Below are 18,988 nucleotides of genomic sequence, written 5' to 3'. Positions count from 1 at the left end.
TAATCATAGTGCCATAAAGAGTTTGTGTACCTCTGTTCACATCACAGGTGGAATCACGTCTATTAGAATTCTACCTAGGTGCAAAGAAATAGACTTTTTAATACACGTATAAAGTTTTGTAATCATCTCTGAAGATTTTTAGTGTGGGAATGTGAGGGGACTGGGTTGGAGAATTTAACAACGATACAAAGTCTCTACAAGTCAAATTGTTCTCTCACTTTTTCTGCTTTTCATAATCAGTGCAACTACACATAGATAATATAACTAATATATTTATAATATATATAACTTATATATATATAATATAATTAGTACAACTATTAATGCTTATTTCTTTGGTTAAATAAAAATTCCAAATTTTTATTATTGGATGGGAGGTAGATTTTAAAGGTTCTTAATGAATGAAGCAAGATAGGGTAGTTATTAGCCTGAGATAAATCCAAGAAAATTACATTCATTTTGGTGGTTTGGGACTAAGTGCAGATTTTTCAAGAAAAAGTAAACAGGCATTTAACCCACAAATTTTCTTTTTAGAAAATTAGTGTTTTCTATTTGATTAATGATGGAAATTGACCCTGTCCAATTTCCCTTCCTTTCCCTTCTTATCAATTCAGAAAATGGAATATATTCCCTCTGCTGTTTCTCCCCTCGCCCCAAATTTTCTTAATCTCCTTAAGACAGAGCTGCTAAATAATAATAGTTTGTTATGGTTTCTGATAAAATGAGGAGAACTGGATAATCATAGAGATTGAGCGGACATTGAATATGATCGAAGGATGGAGGCTGCACATATGGGGAGATCTGTGGGGTTTCATTTTGACAATTTTATTGTGACAGCTCATTCCCCTCTTTAAAAAAATATTTTCTGGACCAAACTTGAACCACTGGGGTCATTTTTGTTCTGGATGCTTTTTGGTTCTCATTCATTCATTTATTGAGTGCCTACCGTGCACTGTGCTAGGATACCTGAGTGGAGGTCATGCTTTTGTAAGCTGCCTTCTGGTTTCATTTCAGGTAAATCAAAAAATGGAATCGCCCAAGGATTTGGCAGAAGGCAAAAAGGAGGAGCTAAAAGGGAGCGTATAAGGGGAGACTTGCCTTTGTGCCCAGATGGAATCCTGTTAGTTTTGTCTAAGGTCTACAGTGGCCCCACTGGTGCCAACCACTGCCTGCTGTGTAAAGCGGGACGCTCGCTCCAGGCCCCCACACCTGTGGCATTTCTGGGAGACTCTCAGGGACGGCAACGGGCGCTTCTGGCCATACAAGTTGGTACTTGAGGGCAGCAAATCTCAGATCCGGATGAGGGGTAAGAGGAAAATCCTGTTTGGTTAGATTCTCCAGTCTCTCTGACCTGCACTAGAAATATTTTTTGAGAGTCTTCTGGTTGAAACCTTCCATTATATGTGATGAGAACAATGTGACTTACTCTTTTTTCTTATTTGTCATGGTTACCAAGAATCACAGAGACATTTTTCAGACCAAAATATTGGGGACCTTATTCCCTCCAAATTTTCCAGTCAGATGAAAGAGCTAACCATATGGCAAAAGCACATTGCTAGTTTAATCATTCTTTTTTATTTCCTGGAACACAAGGCTCAAATGATCCTGAGAGGAAGAGTGAGCTCACACACAGCCCAATAGCGCTCAGTGCCAGACTGTTCTGGAAGATTCCCATCCAACGGCATCTTGTTCCAAAAATATTTTAAAGCCTTAAAAATGGAAGTAGTGGGGCCGGTCCCGTGGCTTAGTGGTTAAGTGCACGCGCTCTGCTACTGGTGGCCCGGGTTCGGATCCCGGGCAAAGCGGCGTCCCACATACAGCAACTAGAAGGATGTGCAACTATGACGTACAACTATCTACTGAGGCTTTGGGGAGAAAAAGGGAAAAAAAGAAGGAGGAGGATTGGCAATAGATGTTAGCTCAGGGCCGATCTTCCTCAGCAAAAAGAGGATTGGCATGGATGTTAGCTCAGGGCTGATCTTCCTCACAAAAAAAAAAAAAAAAGGAAGTAGCTGGAACTTCATGTGGTAAAATAACATGGGTACTTGAGAAGAGAAATGTAATATTGTTTACAATTATAATATCAGTTACCATGTATTAGCCCTTTCTATGGTCCATGTTTTCAAATAACTGCTTTGTACACCTGCTCTTGAAGCCAAATCTGATGATCAATCACAGTCGGGCGCTAGTTCCCAGGGTTAGCACACTGCTTCTCCTCATTTTCCTGCTCGCTATCTTCATTTCTACTTTGCTAATCTTAACGGATACACATTCTTTATTTAACCCACTTCAAATCTCTTTTGGAAAGAGGCAGCATTCCAATTAGTGAAATACGTTTTGGAATGATTTTCTAAAAGAGTGATAAATTGTGAAGGCTTTAGTTTGTCTTAAATTCTAGAGAATCGAAGGTTTACTCAGGAGGAAGACAACAGCCATTCTTGTTAAATTATTCTGCTAATGTTGACTTTGGAAAACAGTGGTATATTATGCAAACAAAACTGATAACCCTTGATTTCGGCTCTTGGGGCAAAGGCCTTTCCTTACTAATTACTTATTACTTACTAATTACTTATTAATTACTAAGTATTGCCTGGCAGGGCTTCCGGAGGGAGGCGTCGTCAATTCCACACCTGCCCACGGATCACAAGGGGCATGTGGGGTGGGCTGTCTTCTAGAATGAAGTCTAACTCACTCTCCTTTTCAATATAAATAATGTGTATTCATACACATGTAATCTTTACATCTGTACTTTATGAACAATTTATATATGTGTGTGCATATAAATATAGCATATATGTGATCACTTCTTTAAGCTGTTTCATTTCTCCCTGAGTGGCCCTCCATAATTACTCATATTGTGCAAAATTATATTGTGCAAAATATTTATGCACAGTAACCTAATTGAAAGATAAACTATTCAAAGACAATTTAGATTTCCAGAGAAGAGGACAGTTGCCCATTGACGAGGACTCCTGCCCTCAGCAAGCTGGTTTGGAGGGTGCTGTCAGAAATCTGAGAGCGACAACTAACACCTTCACTCAAGGGCGGGAAAGCCACCTCCAGCTGGCAGCTCACTCCCATCACTGGGGTGGTGTGAAGTCGGGATGGACGCTCCTTCTGGGGCTGGTACCCCGTTATCTATCCCAGTCACACTGCCTTCGGGAGAGGCTTTTGGAAGGCGGGGAGGGGACATCAGTTTAGGTCATTGCTCAGAAATCAGTGTTGTTGACTCAAAGATCCTCTCATGAATTTCCAGGTGCCTTCCAAGCAAGGTTTAACGGAAACAAAACAACAAAGCAAGTGGTCCTTAGAATCTGAAGGGGAAGGCAGTTCACTGTCGCTAAATGGAAGCTTTGTTATTAAAAGAGCCCTTATCTGGTAAGGCTCTGAGGTAAAACCAATTAAGTCCTGACTTGCTGTTCCAGTGTTTTCATGTTGTGCTTTTGGTGAGTTCTTACTTTGACCTAGTGGAAGTAAGAGTGGGAGGGAGGGATGGACCTTAAAGTGGTGGAAGGATTTTTACTTCTTCTGTGTTTTGTCTTTGTGTGTTTACACTGGGGCTTTAGTTACGCAAAAATATGGATAGGAAAAACATTAGTAGAAAATATACTAAAATGGTATCAGTGGGTGTCTCTTTATGTTGGGGTTGTGAATGTGTTTCCTTTTTTCTTTTTCCCAAATTTTATGTACTGAATGAGACATATTTATAACAAAACTGAAATCTGGAAAAAAAATCCTAGCCCTGCTTTGCAATTTACACCACACATTTTGTTTGAAAATTCCACGAAATGTAAGTCTTCAACCTTGGAAGTATGTGTCACCTGGGAAGGTTTTAAATTTTTCAGAGACCATGAGGTCTGGCATGGGGTGCTGATGCACAGCCAACGTTGAGGACCGGTGAGTTGATGGTTTCCACAGACTTTCTCACTAATCTGGTATAACCCTCTTGTGAGGATGGCAAACAGGACTCCAGACCAGAATCACTGAAGCTGAAGGGAGTGTCTGCAGCCGCTGTTGTGAATAGTGGATAATGGAATGTGGGTCTCCTGGGTGCGTCCATCTGAGTAGGATTCCCCACTGAGGTTTCCATGTCACTTATTAGTTTACTGGATACTGGAAAATAGTCAAAGTTAATTCACAAAGCAATATTCATTTAAATTCATTTTTTAAAACAAGCATAGATCTCACGGCATTCTTGGATATGGAAGAGGGTTTGTGAAATAAGATATACATGGGATACTGCAGGTTGGGATTCACCTCTTCAGACAATTGATATCAATCAGTAGATCAAGTGTGACAACTTTTAAGCTAGATATTCAAGACTATATCTGTTTTGAACTAATGTGTCTGGGTGGGTGGATGGTGGTGATGGTGGCCAGGATCCAAAACCGCAATGTGGGAAGCGACACAAATCCCTCAAGGCTTGGTTTGCAATAAAGATAAAAGGCTAGATCAACATAATGGAGATTTTTATCTAAAAGTAAGATCATGTTACCACACAAAGGGCAAGATCTGCTTGCCACGAGACAAAAGCCAATCATCAAGAGGCAAGATGGTGGAAAAGAAAGGGCAGTTTATTACAGCTTGCCAGCAAGGGGGAAGATGGCTGACTAATGTCTCAAAGAACCTCTTACAGAACAAAGACTACAAGCTAGTTATATAGAGGGCTGGTCTCCAAGTGGGGGAGGCATCTGGTCCCAGAGTGGGGGCATCCATCTGATCACTGGGTGGAGCCATGTGGTCCCAGGGTGGGGGCATCCATCTGGTCTTAGTTCCTGGCAGTCTTTTGTTTTACTTGATACGCATCAGAGACTGGAGCAACGTCCTATACCCTGATCTTTCAATTGTCATTGATGATGGCCATCAGCATAGACTCTCTGCCTGGGGGTCATCACGTTCCTAAGGAACTCAAAAGAACAAAGTTATCAACTTATAGCAGCTGGGAGGGGCGGCAAAGTCCAGAGTTAGTCATAGGTCATTCCAAGTCACAATATGGTTTCCCCTCTACAATATGGCTTCCCTTATGTCAACCCCGTATTAAGCAGGTATTAATCGTTGTTTAAATAAAGGCTTCTCTGTTAATTATCATCTCCATAGGAAATGAGAGTACTTTCAGGTTCTAGAGACTCATATAAATGAAGATTTCCTGAAATTCAGGTGTACAGACAAGCAAATTCATTTTCAGTTGAGTGGAGCAGCAGACACAGATGGAGTGTCTCTCAGCCTCTGCTCCTCTTTCCTGAGAGTTGGCCCTGCTCAGACCCAGGGGCAGCAGTCACGCTTGCTCTACAGGATGTTGCCTTCCCTGCTACAGTTGATGGGACGAGCAGTGGGACCAGCAGAGTCTCAATCCTGAGAGTTTTGAACTGGACTGTGAGAGGCTATTTAGCGTTCCTGCAGGTCAGCGAACAGAGGACGTGTAAACTAGGGAGTGAGGGCAACCGCGTTGGGTCACCTGCATGCTTGAGCAGTGAGGGCTGGTTTAGCTGAGAGACCAATGGAGCGGACAACACAGAGAGAACTCCAGCGAGGGAAGCGGGCTGCTGGCTTCCTGGGCAGTCCTCTGTGGGTCCCAGCTACACTTGATGTCCCTGGATTCCATTAGCCACCTCAAGAGCCTTCCATGAAGGCCTTTTGGCTTAAACTGGTTTGAAGTGGTGTCTTTACCTTGTGCCCCAAAAAGCCTGGACTAGAAACAATGGTAACCAAGGCAAAATGCATGACTTAACCAGTAATTAACATTGAGAAAGAAATGTAAATGGAAGCAAACATTAAGAATGTATTAGTCATTTTTCCCGGTTGAAAGTTTTAAAGCAGTCATTCTTAGCTTTTCGAGGGTGGCAGGGATTACAATTCTTTAAGAAGCTGTGGAGTTATGGACCCTCTCTTCAGAAAAAAACAGATTTTGCACATAATCCATGGACCACAGGATAAGTACTGAGGTAAAATTAGCGTTTTGATTTGAGCCTTAACGTATTTACATATATGCCTGTTATTCTCATTATATCTCCCATATAGATTATAGGCTTCTTTCTAAAGGGTAAGATCATTGTGTCTGTGTAAATTTACTTTAGTTCCTTTACCTGATGGCTCAATTAGTATTATTAAATGAAGTTATTATTATCTGTTACATTAGGGGATATGTATTTTATCAAAATACTTCTTTATTATTTATTAAAGTACTTTTTTTTATTATTAAAATAATTTTTGAATGCAAATCATGATCTGTGCCCTAAACTTTATAAATGTCCTGTTAAGGTGGATTAAGGATACTTCACATTGAAATTTAATGCTCTCTTCTGTAGGCTACTCTTTTGTACCTCTATTGAACTTGTAATTTCTCAAAGGGCCCAAGTAGCTGTCAAAGTCAGACTGTATTTGAATCCAGTCTCTACTACTCACCATATAACCTCGGGCAAGTTATTTAGCCCTTTGAGACTAAGTTTCCTCACTGGCAAATGAGGTCAATAGTAGTACCTAATTGTAAGGTTTTTCTAAGGTTTTAGTAAGATAATCCATTTAAAGCACTTAGCAAAATGCCTAGCACAAGGTAAGTAACCACTAAATGTTAATTTATCATCTAGATGAATCGACATAGAAAATTAGTCATAGAAAACTAGATTGTTAACTTGCTTCTGTTGAAAGGCCTTTTCTCCTGACTTGTCCTGCATCCTTATGCTCATAGAGTAAGGGCCAGATTGGGTCAGGGTCAAGGTCCGTTCAAAGCTTTGCTCCTCTGTGGACCTCCCTCTCTCTCTCAGCCAGAGCAGGTGGCCTCTTCAGGGTTCCCTGGGTATCCTCAACGCTGAATTGGAATTGTTACCGATGCCCTGGGTTCTTGTTCTTCCCAGGACAGAAATCAAGAGAGACAACAAGTGAGAGTAAAGAGGATGAAAAGTTTATTAGCTTGTGCACAAGGGAGCCAAGCCAGGGAGAGAAAGAGGAGGCGATGGCTCCCCAAATAGTTTTACTAGGGGGGCTTTTTATGGGGCTGGGGCAAGGGGAGTGTCCTTTGTCACAGCATGCAGAGGTGGGGTTGTTCTTGCGCTGTGCTATTGCACATCGCGTTACTACATGCGTCGCATGTGTCATCAGCATGCTAGCTCTCCACCCTGGGTATGATTTTTACTGCAGTAATGAGGGAAAAGTCACTTTCAGGCAACTCCGGGGTGCTAAGGCGCATGTGTGAGCCTGGGACAGTCCCGAGGCTGCAGAATGTGGATCTTGGTGGTCTCTATCTGAGTCTCCTATCTTGCCGATTGGTTAGGGGCCTTATTTTATTAGGTCAGGGGCCTTGCGGTTTCAGAAGACTCTATCTCATTAGGCTGGTTCCTGTCTCAGATTCAGCTGTGCAGTGGGGCTCCCTCTCTAGAGTGTAGGGGCTCTGAAGACAGGGACTGTATTATTCTCCTCTGCATCCCGTAACACAATTTGTTGAACAAATACCTGAATAAAGAAGCGAAGAGCCAGTAGTGAAAGGAGATTTCGGCCCTTTCTCTCTCGTTAATCAGATCCTGAGGGAGAGCATAGAAGAGGTTACACAAGTGGAAGAGTTTGGTATGAGAATAAAAAAGATCCTACAAACTAGGGAAGGGAAAGACTGATTGTTCTGTAGCCATGGTAACAACGAGCCATCAGAACTCGTTTGAAATCTGTTCAAGCTGTCCGTGACAACTAGCTGCAGCGAACATGCTTTTGCAAACCAACCAGTTGGTGTCAGCTCTTATGAAAATCAGCCAATAAGAATGGATCTACTCCAATAAAAATGCCTCCGAGCACAATAGGTCTCACCTCAGCAACCACACTTTACAGATGATGTCAACCCACTCACACCTCTGAAAGTCCACCAATCCATGAATTCCACATTTCTCAACAACCCTACGTGAGGTCAGCAGTCTGCTCTGCTCTTGGAGACCAGGCCTGACCAGCGTATTTCTCCCTTACTAGAGCCAGCAATAAATTCAGTTTTGTCCTTTTATTTCAGATGTTGAGAGATAGTCTCATCATTCTTTGACAGTTCTGACATAGAAATTTTTTTGTATTGAGATAAATTTCACATAACAAAATTCACCATTTTAGAGTGTACAATTCAGTGATATTTAGTATATTCACAGTGTTGTGCAACCATCATCCCTATTTAATTCCAGAGTATTTCCTTTACCTCAAAAGGAAACCCTGTACATCCCAATTGCCCCTTCTCTTCATCACCTGTCAACCACTAATCTACTTTCTGTCTCTATAGATTTGCCTATTCGGGACAGATCATATGAGTGGAATACAATATGTGGCCTTTTGGGTCTGCCTTCTTTTACTTAGCATGTTTCAAGGTTCATCCATGTTGTGGGATGTATCCACACTTCACTTCTTTTTATGGCCAAACAATATTCCATTGTATGGACATACTACATATTTTTTATCCCTTCATCTGTTAATGGATACTTGGATTGTTTCTACCTTTTGACTATTGTGAATAATGCAGCTATGAACATTGGTATACAAATATCTGTGAGTACCTGTTTTCAATTCTTTTATTTGGGAATCACCAAACTGTCTTCCATGGTGGCTGCATCATTTTACTTCCTACCAGCAATGAACAAGGGTTCCAATTTCTCTGTATCCTTGCCAACATGCTATTTTCTGGATTTTTTTTTTTTTGGTATTGTAGCCATTCTAGTGGGTGTGAAGTGGTATCTCATGGTTTTGATTTCCATTTCCCTGATGCTCAATGACTAATGTGTTGAGAAATCTTTTTATGTGCTTATTGGCCACTTGTGTATCTTCTTTGGAGAAATGTCTATTCAACTTATTTGCCTACTTTTTAATTGGGTTGTGTGTGTTTTTTTTCTTGTTCAATTGCAGAATCTCTTTATCTCATCTAGATATTAAACACTTATCAGATATATGATTTGCAAATATGTCTCCCATTTTGTGGGTTGTCTTTTCACTCTCCTGATAGCATCCTTTGAGGCAAAAAAGTCTTTAATTTTGATGATTTTTTTTTCTTTTGTTGCCTATACTTCTAGCGTCATATCTAAGAAACCACTGCCAAATCCAAGGTCATGAAGATTTGCCCCTATGTTTTCTCCTACAAGTTTTATAGTTCTTAAATTTAGATCTTTGATCTACTTTGAATTAATTTTTGTATATAATGTAAGGTAAGGGTCCAGCTTCATTCTTTTGCACATGGCTATCCAACTTTCTCAGCACCATTTGTTGAAAAGACTGTCCTTTCCCATTATATAGTCTCGGCAACCTTGTTGAAAATCAATTGACCATAGATATAAGAGTTTATCTTGGGGCTCTCTAGTCTATTCCATTGGTCTATATGTGTATCCTTATGCCAGTACCACACTGGTTTGATTACTGTAGCTTTGAAGTAAGTTTGAAAATCAGGAAGTGTGGGGGCCAGCCTGGTGGCATGGCGGTTAAGTTCACATGTTCTGCTTTGGCAGACGGGGGTTCACTGGTTTGGATCCTGGGCGCAGACCTACTCACCGTTCATCGAGCCATGCTGAGGCAGCATCCCATATAGAAGAGCTACAACTCTACAACTATGATATACAACTATATACTGGGGCTTTGGGGAGAAAAAAGAAAAAGAGGAAGATTGGCGACAGGTGTTAGCACAGGTCCAATCTTCCTAAAAATAAAAAATCAGGAAGCATGAGTCCTCCAGCTTTATTCTTCTTTTTCAAGATTGTTTGGGCTATTTGGGGGGGGGGGTGTCCCTTAAGATTCCATATAAATTTTAGGACAGGCTTTCCTATTTGCAAAAAATTCTATTGAGATTTTGATAGAGATTGCATTGAATGTGTACAGTTAGTATTCTCATCTTAACAATATTAAGCCTTCCAATCCATGGACTTGGGATGTCTTTCCATTTATTTAGGTCTTCTTTTTTTTTTTTTTTTCTTTTTTTTTTAAAGATTTTATTTATTCATTTTTTTCCCCCCAAAGCCGCAGTAGATAGTTGTATGTCATAGGTTCACATCCTTCTAGTTGCTGTACGTGGGACTCGGCCTTGCGTTGGACGGAGGAGTGGTGCCTCGGGGCGCGCCCGGGATCCGAACCCGGGCCGCCAGCATCAGAGCGCGCGCACTTAACCGCTAAGCCACAGAGCCGGCCCTATTTAGGTCTTCTTTAATTTGTTTCAGCAATGTTTTGTAGTTTCCAGTGTACAAGTGTTGCACCTCCATGGTTAAATTTGTTCCAAAATATTTTATTCTTTTTGATGCTATTTTAAATGGAATTGCTTTTTAAATTTCCTTTCAGATTGTTTATTGTTAGTGTATAAAAATGCAACTGATTTTTTGTGCCGACTTTGTGTCCTGCAACTTTGCTGACTTCATTTATCAGTGCTAACAGGTTGGGTTTTTTTTTTTCTGGTGAATTCTTTAAGGTTTTCTACATATAAGATTATTTCATCTATGAATAGAGATACTGCTACTTCTTCCTTTCCAATTTGGATGCCTTTTATTTCTTTTTCTTGCCTATTTACTCTGGCTAGGACTTTCAGTACTATGTTGAATCAAAGTGGTGGAAGTTGCCATCTTTGTCTTGCTCTTGATGCTAGGTGACAAGCTTTAGTCTTTCCTCATTAAGTATGAGGTTAGCCGTGGGTTTCTCATACATGGCTTTTATCATGCTGAGGAAGGTCCCTTATATCCCTATTTTATTGAATACTTTTATAATGAAAGGGGGTTGGATTTTGTCGAATGCCTTTTCTACATTACTTGAGATGATCATGAGTTTTTTTCCTTTATTCTATTAACGTGGTGTATTCCATTGATTTATTATTATTACAATAAATTATTACAATATTGTTTTCATATGTTGAAATACCCTTGCATTCATGGCAACTACTCTTGCAAATCTCACTTGGTCATGATGTGTAATCCTTTTAATATGCTGCTGAATTAGGTTTGCTAGTATTTTGTTGAGGATTTTGCATCATTATTCATAAGGGATCTGGGTCTGTAGTTTTCCTTTTTGTTGTGTCTTTGGTTGGCTTTGGTGTCAAGCTAATGCTGGCCTCTTAGAATGAGTTAGGAAGTGTTCCTTTCTTTTCAATTTTTGGGAAAAGTTTGAGGATTGGTGTTAATTCTTTAAATGTTTGGTAGAATTCACAAGGAAAGCCATCTGGTTCCAGGCTTTTCTTTCTTGGGAGATATTAAATTACTGATTCAATCTTCTTTGTTGTTATAAGTCTATTCAGATTTTCTATTTCTTCTTGAGTCAATTTTGGTAGTATGTCTTTCTAGGAATTTGTTGATTTTATTGAGGTTATCCAACTTGTTGGCATACCATTATTTGTACTATTCTTTTATAATCCTTATTTCTGTGGAATCAATAATAATGTTACCATTTTCATTTCTGATTTTAGTAATTTGAGTCTTCTTTTTTTCTTAGTCAATCTAGTGAAAGGTTTGTCAATTTTGTTGGTCTTTTCAAGGAACCAACTTTTGGTTTTGTTGCACCTCTTTATTGCTGTACTATTCTCTATTTGGTTTATCTCCACTCTAATCTTTATTATTTCCTTCCTTTTGCTGGCCTTGGTTTAGTTTGCTCTTCTTTTTCTAGTTACTTAAGGTAGAAGGTTATGCTATTAGTTTGACATCTTTCTTCATTTTTAATGTAGGCATTTATAGCTATAAATTTTACTCTTAGCACTGCTTTTGCTGCATCCCATACGTTTTGGTATGTGGTGTTTTTGTTTTTATTTGTCTCAATGTATTTTCTAATTTCCCTTGTGTGACGTTTTTTGACCCATTGATTGTTTAAGAGTGTGTTGTGTTTAATTTTTATATATTTGTGAATTGTTCAATACATTGTTCTGCTGATTTCCTTCATTCTTTTTCCTTTAGCTCATTGAGGATATTTAAGACAGTAGAGTTAACACTTTTGACTAGTAAGTCCAGTGTCTGGGATTCCTCAGGAATGGTTTCTGTCAAAGTCTTTTTTTTTCCTGTGAATATGCTATACTGTTCTGTTTCTTTTTATGCTTTATAATTTTCTGTGGAGAACTTGACATTTTGAGTATTATAATGTGGTAACTCTGGAAATCAGTTTCTCCTCCTCCTCAGTGAGTACTGAATTTTTGCTTGCTGAGGGCTGCAGCCATCTGCTTGTTTAGTGACTGTTCCAAGCTATTTTTGCAAAATGTGTATTCCTAGTTAGTTGTGTGTAGTCACTGAAATTTCTGTTCAGTTATCTATGCAGTCAGCTAGTGACCTGACAAAGATTTCTTAAGTGTTTGGCTCCAAAATGGAAAAAAAAAAAAAAAAGTGGTTTGTCACTTTAAATCCTCTAATAGATGCCACCAGGGGAAGCCACTGCAGCCCAAGAAGACTGAATCCAAAGCAAGCAATTGCCATGGTCCATCAGATAACTGCCAGCACAACCAAAAGGTACAATCCAAAAAATTTTGGAGGACACGGTCCTTTCTGCCTGTCCTGGTACCAATCACCTGCTCCATGAACGTGGACTTCTATCCTAATAGGCACAGCGGTGCTAAGAAATGGGAGATGGTAACTGATTTGCACATATAATTACCAAAGATTGGCAGCTTCTCCCTTCATCAAACACTCACTACCCTGGTTGTTATAAGTGTCCGTCCAGATTCCAGACTTCTGAAACAGTCGATTCTGATCAATTTTCCAGTTTAATGGTTCTTTCAGTAGATGGACTGACCCCTAGATCCTCCTACTCTGCCATTTTGCATGACATCATTTCTTTTTGATCTATTTTGAGTTAATTTTTGTATATAGTGCACATGCTTTTATTTTATAAATCTAAGATTGATGCCAGCTCAATGCAGAGTTGACATGGGCAAAGCCATGTTGTGGAGAAGAGACCATATTGTAACTTTGGATGACCTCTGACTAACTTTGGACTTTGTGGCCCCTCCCAGCTGCTATAAGTTGATAACTTTGTTCTTTTGAGTTCCTTAGGAATGTGATGATCCCCGGGCAGAGTCTATGCTGATAGCCATCATCAATGACAACTGAAAGATCAGGGTATAGGGCGTTGCTCCAGCCTCTGAAGCATATCAAGTAAAACAAAAGACTGCCAGGAACTAAGACCAGATGGATGCCCTCACCCTGAGACCCGATGCCTCCCCGACTCGGAGACCAGCCCTCTATCTAACTGGCCTGTAGTCTTTGTTCTGAGAGATGGTTCTCTGAGACATTAGACAGCCATCTTCCCTCTTGCTAGCAAGCTGTAATAAACTGCCCTTTCTTTTCCACCATCTTGCCTCCTGACGATTGGCTTTTGTCTTGTGGCAAGCAGATTGTGCCCTTTGTGCGGTAAGAAAATGATTTGAGTAAAGATTCTTCCAGCAAGTTTCCCTGCTCCTTTGACTATAACCAGCATAGGAATTCTCAGGCTGTAGAAATATATTAATATAGCAGGGTAGAGAGAGAAATTGAGTTTATAATTGAGCAAAAAGCCAGAATACTAATGCACTATAATACACTTATCAGAGATGATGTTAGTGCTAATAGACAAGTCTCAGAAACCAAGCTTGGGTTTGGGAAATTCTCCTCTGAGTTCCACACTCATATATTTTATTACCCATATCAAAATCTAGTTTGGGACAAATTTAGAGGAATCACATTTCTCAATTTCAAAATTTACTACAAGCTACAATAATCCAAGATAGTGTGGTTCTGGCATAAAGATAAACATATAGATTAATGGAATAAAATTAAGAGTTCAGAAATAAACTCATACATCTATGGTGAACTGAATTTTGACAAGGGTGCCAAGACAACTTAATAGGGGAAAGAATAATATTTTCAACCAAGAATAATCTTTTGCAGGGATATCCACATGCAAAAGAATGAAGTTGGACTCCTACCTCACACCATATATAAAATTAATTCAAGATGGATCATAGACCTAAATGTAAGAGCTAAAACTATAAAATCCTTGGAAGGAAATGTAAATTTTCGTTACCTTGGATTAGGTAATGGTTTCTTAGATATGACATTGAAAACAAACAACAAAAGAAAAAAATACATACATTGGATGGACTTCATCAAAATTAAATACTTTGGTGTTTCAAAGGATACTGTATTAGCTTGGTAGGGTAGCTGTAACAAAGTACCACAAACTGTGTGGCTCAAACAACAGAAATTTATTGTCTCACAGTTCTGGAGGCTAGAAGTCTGAAATCAAGGTTTCAGCAGGGTTGATTCCATCTGAAGTCCATGAGGAAAGGTTCTGTTCCAGGCCTCATTCCTTAGCTTGTAGATGGCTGTCTTCTCCCTGTGTTTCTTTATATCATCTTCCCTCTATGCCTATCTGCCTGTGTTCAAATTTCTCCATTTTATAAGGACTCCAGTCATACTGGAATAGGGCCTACTCTAATGACCTCATTTTAACTTTATTACTTCTATGAAGGCTCTATCTACAAATAAGAATACATTCTAAGGTTCTAACACATTCTGACTGGGGGTTAAGACTCCAACATACCTATTTTGGGGGGGACACAATTCAATCCATAACACATATTAGGAAAATAAAAAGATAACCCCCAAAATGGGAGAAATTATTTGCAAATCATGTCTCATAAGGGTCTAGTATCCAGAAAAGTTATATAAATAAATCCTATAACTCAACAATAAAAAGACAACCCAATAAAACATGGGCAAAGGATATGAGTAGACATTTCTCCAAAGAAAATATACAAATGATGAATAAGCACACGAAAATATGCTCAACATCATTAGCCATCATATAAATACAAATTAAAACCACAAGATACCACTTCATACCCACTAGGATGGCTAAAATAAAAAAGACAGATATTAACAAGTGTTAGTGAGGATGTGGAAAAATTGGAATCCCCATTCACTGCTGGTGGGAATGTAAAATGGTGCAACCACTTTGGAAAACAGTTTGGCAGTTCCTCAAAAAGTTAAACATAGAGTTACCATGTGACCCAGCAATTCCACTCCTAGGTATACACTAAGAGAAATAAAAACTTGTTCCCACAAAAAACTTGTACATGAAGGCTTATGCCAACATTATTAATAGCAAAAAAAAAAAAAAAAAAAAGTGGAAACAACTCAAATGTCCACCAAATGATGACTAGATAAACAAAATGAGGTATATCCATAGAATGGAATATAATTCAGCCATAAAAAGGAATGAAGTACTGATACATGCTACAACATATATGAACCTTGAAAACGTTATGCTAAGTGAAAGAAGCCAGTCACAAAAGACCACATATTGTATGATTCCATTTATATGAAACATCTGAAATAGTCTCCATAGAGACTGAAAGTAGATTAGTACTTGCCAGGGGTTAGGAGGAAGGAGGAATGAGGAATGGCTACTAATGGGTATGGGGTTTTCTTTTTGGAGTGATGAAAATGTTAAAAAAAAAAATTAGTAACGATGATTGTGTAACTCTGTGACTGTATTAAAAACCACATAATTATATACTTTAAAAGGATAAATTATATCTCAAGCTGCTATAGAAAAATCTAAATTGGATCTCTCAAAGACATCTAAAACCCAATGTGTCCAACATCAAACTCTTGCTCTTCAGTGTCAAACCTTGACCTCCTCCTGTGCTCTTAGTGAGTGGACTACCATCCATCTACTGAGACAAGATAGAAACCCCTAGGTCATGCTTGGTACTCTGTCTCTCCCTTCCCCTGATATGTAGTCCACCCCTGAATCTTATCAATTTTGCCTCCTAAATATCTCTAATTTTTCCACTTGTCCATATCTTTATTGATACATCCCAAAGCCACCATCATCTCTTGTTAACCAAGCCTCTTATCTGGCCTCCTTATCCATCCAGTCTTGCCTCTCTTAAATTTGCCATCCATGCTGCAGCTGGCAGTGCTGGATTGCTCAATAGGCAGACCAGGCACGTGCTAACTACATCAGCAAAGCAGGTCTCCAAAAAATTGAGGCAAAATTTCTTGGAAAATTTTGGTATTCTGTATCAGTTAGGATACAAAATTTATGTAAGTAACAAAAAACCCAGGTCACACTTGCTGAGACAGTGAGAAAATGTATTATCTCACCTAACAAGTCCAGAATTAGGTAGGCTCCAAGGTTAAGTTCAACTATGTCTTGAAGCACCTATATTTTTTCTGTCTTTCCATTCTGCTGCCTCCGCTCATGGTGGTAAGGTGGCTGCCAGCAGCAAACTGGCACCATGTTCTCCTATTCACATCCAGTGGGAGAAGGCAAATCTCCTTCCCCGACGATAAATTCTTCCCTTAGCTTGTATTCGGCGAATTTAAATTATAGGCACTCCTGTGGACCAGGGAAAAGGCCAAACACTCGCTGCCATGGACTGATTTAAGGTTTACCTGCAGAATGGGTGGACAGCTGAACAAAATTTGAGGATCTGCTGAGAAGGGGGAAGAGAGGGATGGATGCTTGCCCTTGATCTAATATGGCTCCTCTGTTACGCAAAGCTTGAAATACAGGGAAGGGGCCCTCATATACTGCAGAAAGAGGAAGGTAACTTCAGCAAAGTGTCCTTTACAGCATGAGTCTTCCTCCTTCATATTTCTATATTCAAAACTCAAATGCACTTGATTTTCTGTCGTCTGATACAAGCAAAATTTAATAATTTATCTATAATTCGGTAAAGAGCTTTCTAATTTTTCTTATTGCATTATGACAATGTTAGAATGTAAAGACTATTGTATGGATCGGGTGTGGGTCATTCTTTTTCCAATTAAAAAATGTATTGAGCATGATGGCAGAGGTTCCATAACTACAGGGGTAAATACCAAGTCACAGTCTTCCTTTTGGGCGCTAAGCATCTAAGCCATACAGATCAACATCTACAATTGTGCCAGCCAGCCTTAAGTGAAAAGGCCAAAGTAAAAATATATTTTAGGCACAGTTACAGGATAAGTTGAAAGGCCTGAAACCATTCTTTCAGCTAGTAGGCTTAGACACATTATAGGTAATTAAGATATAAAAATCTGCTATATTAAAAATCAAGCACATCTAACTCAGAGATAAGGGACTTTATATAATCTTTGTAAAAAAGAGGTTATTCCTTTGAAAGTGTACATAAGTCATTAGCAAGCTGAGGTCCAGGAAATTCATTTCCCTGTAGCCATGTATGGTTGGCAGTTCCTGGAATTATACCATGGAAGCTCTCTTGCCCTATGTAGTCAGGATCTGTAGTCGGTCAAAGAGAAAAGTCAGTTAACTTGGGGAATCACAAAATTATAGTAAATATCCTTAAAACTTTATTTTTAATTTAAAACATATACAAGTCCATTCATCTATCACTCCTTTGATTATCAGGCTAAGGCCTTTTCTTTAAGTGGGGTCTACTCACTGTGGCTCCACATAAGACATCCATTAACACAGCAAGTAGCATTGTCAATTTTAGTTTCAGTGGAGTGAGGACTGGAGACACTTGTGGAGAAAAGTGAGGGCAGAATTCATCTAGATTTTTACAACTCTGTCGTCCACCCAAACTTTCACATTTGTTTTGCCCACACCTAATTCCACAGCATTTTTTTTCTTGATAAAGACCTGTCTTTATCAGGTCTTTTCCAAGCATTCAACTTATTTTCATAGAGATTACAACTCTTCACACTCATATCTGTTTGATTTTGGTAATATTGAGTTAAATTATGTAATTATTAAGTACAATTTGCATAAACAAGTTTGGGAACGAATGACTGACTTTTGAAAGCACACAACTCAATTAGAGAAGTGCTTAGCCCATCAGAGACTAGCCTATTTACTAGTTGTAAAAATCGGGTGGGCCTTGAGCATCGGGCATATTTTTCACAGAGAATAGAGACTGGTTCAACGATCTGAACCATAGGAAAGCTGAATTGGTTTAAGAAATGAAAAATCTAAATTCAGAGACTTAGCGCTCAAACTCACATGAAGTTAGTGCTGAAACTCTTTTGAGAGGAATGCCAGCAAAGAAGATTTAACCAAACCTTTCTTTGCCAGGTATCTAGGAGGACCAGCAATGCTTCTCTGCGGGAGGACACAATGCCTGAAACTCCATTTGGCTGTGTTTAGTGTCACTGGGTCTACTCCTGGTGAATGCTCTGAAATATTAAAATATATCTCCCTTTGAAGGAGGCAGGAAAAGAACTGTTCCTAGTTTATGTTTAATAAAGTACTGAAGTCTAAAGTAGTCTTAATAGGGGTCAGATTACTAAGGATAATAAAACTCTCCAAGAGAAACCATTTGTGAAGCAATAGGGGAAAAACTATCCTGTTTCCTGGTGCCCTCTTGTGATAAAACAGCAGGTCTACAGTGGGGATTATAAAGCTCTGAGATTAAAGGATCGTCCTTCACCTTCATTAATGGTTGGACTGCACACTAAGAATCAGCCACCAAAATGATAAAAGTGGTGGTGCTTGAGGGTGGGCCATGGAATGAGAAATATTTCCTCCTCACTCCCTAAGTTGTGTAAAATGAAATTATATTACTTTCATAAGTAAAAACAACAAAAACACAATTTACCACCACAGTTAATTAGTAAAGAATTAGTAATTCACTAGTAACTTATTAGTAATTCACAATTTACTAGGAACTAATAGTAAGTTAATAAGAAGACAGCATTTACAGAAGATTCTCAGACGAAGATCTTTGATGATGTCGTGTGCCGTGCCCATTAATAGATAGCAGCCCTTCCTAAAGCCACTTCCCCACGGTGTGGAGCCCCTAAGAGATGCTGACAGTGCCCCAGGGTGGAACCCAGGTGTAAATGGATGTGTGGGTACGCTGGTGGCTTTAGAACGTGAATATGGATTCCTGGATGCCTCCATCAAAAGGTGGAGCCTAGTCCCCGCCCCGAGTATGCGACGGACTTAGTGACTGGATTCCAACAAATAAAATGAAGTGGAAGTGACGGTGTGCAACTTTAGAAACTAGGTCTTTCCTTGCTTGGATGTGAGGGAAGCTGAAGGAAGCCCACTGCCATGGCGTGAGGACGCTCAGCAGCCCTGCGGAGAGGCTCGAGCA

The 18,988-nt window shown here is 39.4% G+C and overlaps 1 long non-coding RNA gene across 1 annotated transcript; it reads left to right on the top strand.

The window, feature by feature from the left end:
* Positions 1–5,832: 5,832 nt before the first annotated feature.
* Positions 5,833–13,335, top strand: LOC147913344 (uncharacterized). Its single transcript, XR_015548833.1, has 3 exons — positions 5,833–5,942; positions 12,314–12,407; positions 12,951–13,335. It is a non-coding gene; the product is annotated as an uncharacterized LOC147913344 (long non-coding RNA).
* Positions 13,336–18,988: the final 5,653 nt, after the last annotated feature.

Source organism: Ceratotherium simum, chromosome 28 (genome assembly GCF_057802395.1).
Source record: "Ceratotherium simum simum isolate JZ-2026a chromosome 28, ASM5780239v1, whole genome shotgun sequence".
NCBI classification, from domain to species: domain Eukaryota; kingdom Metazoa; phylum Chordata; class Mammalia; order Perissodactyla; family Rhinocerotidae; genus Ceratotherium; species Ceratotherium simum.
Note: the sequence above shows the minus strand (reverse complement) of the source record. Positions and strands in the feature narration are given on the sequence as shown.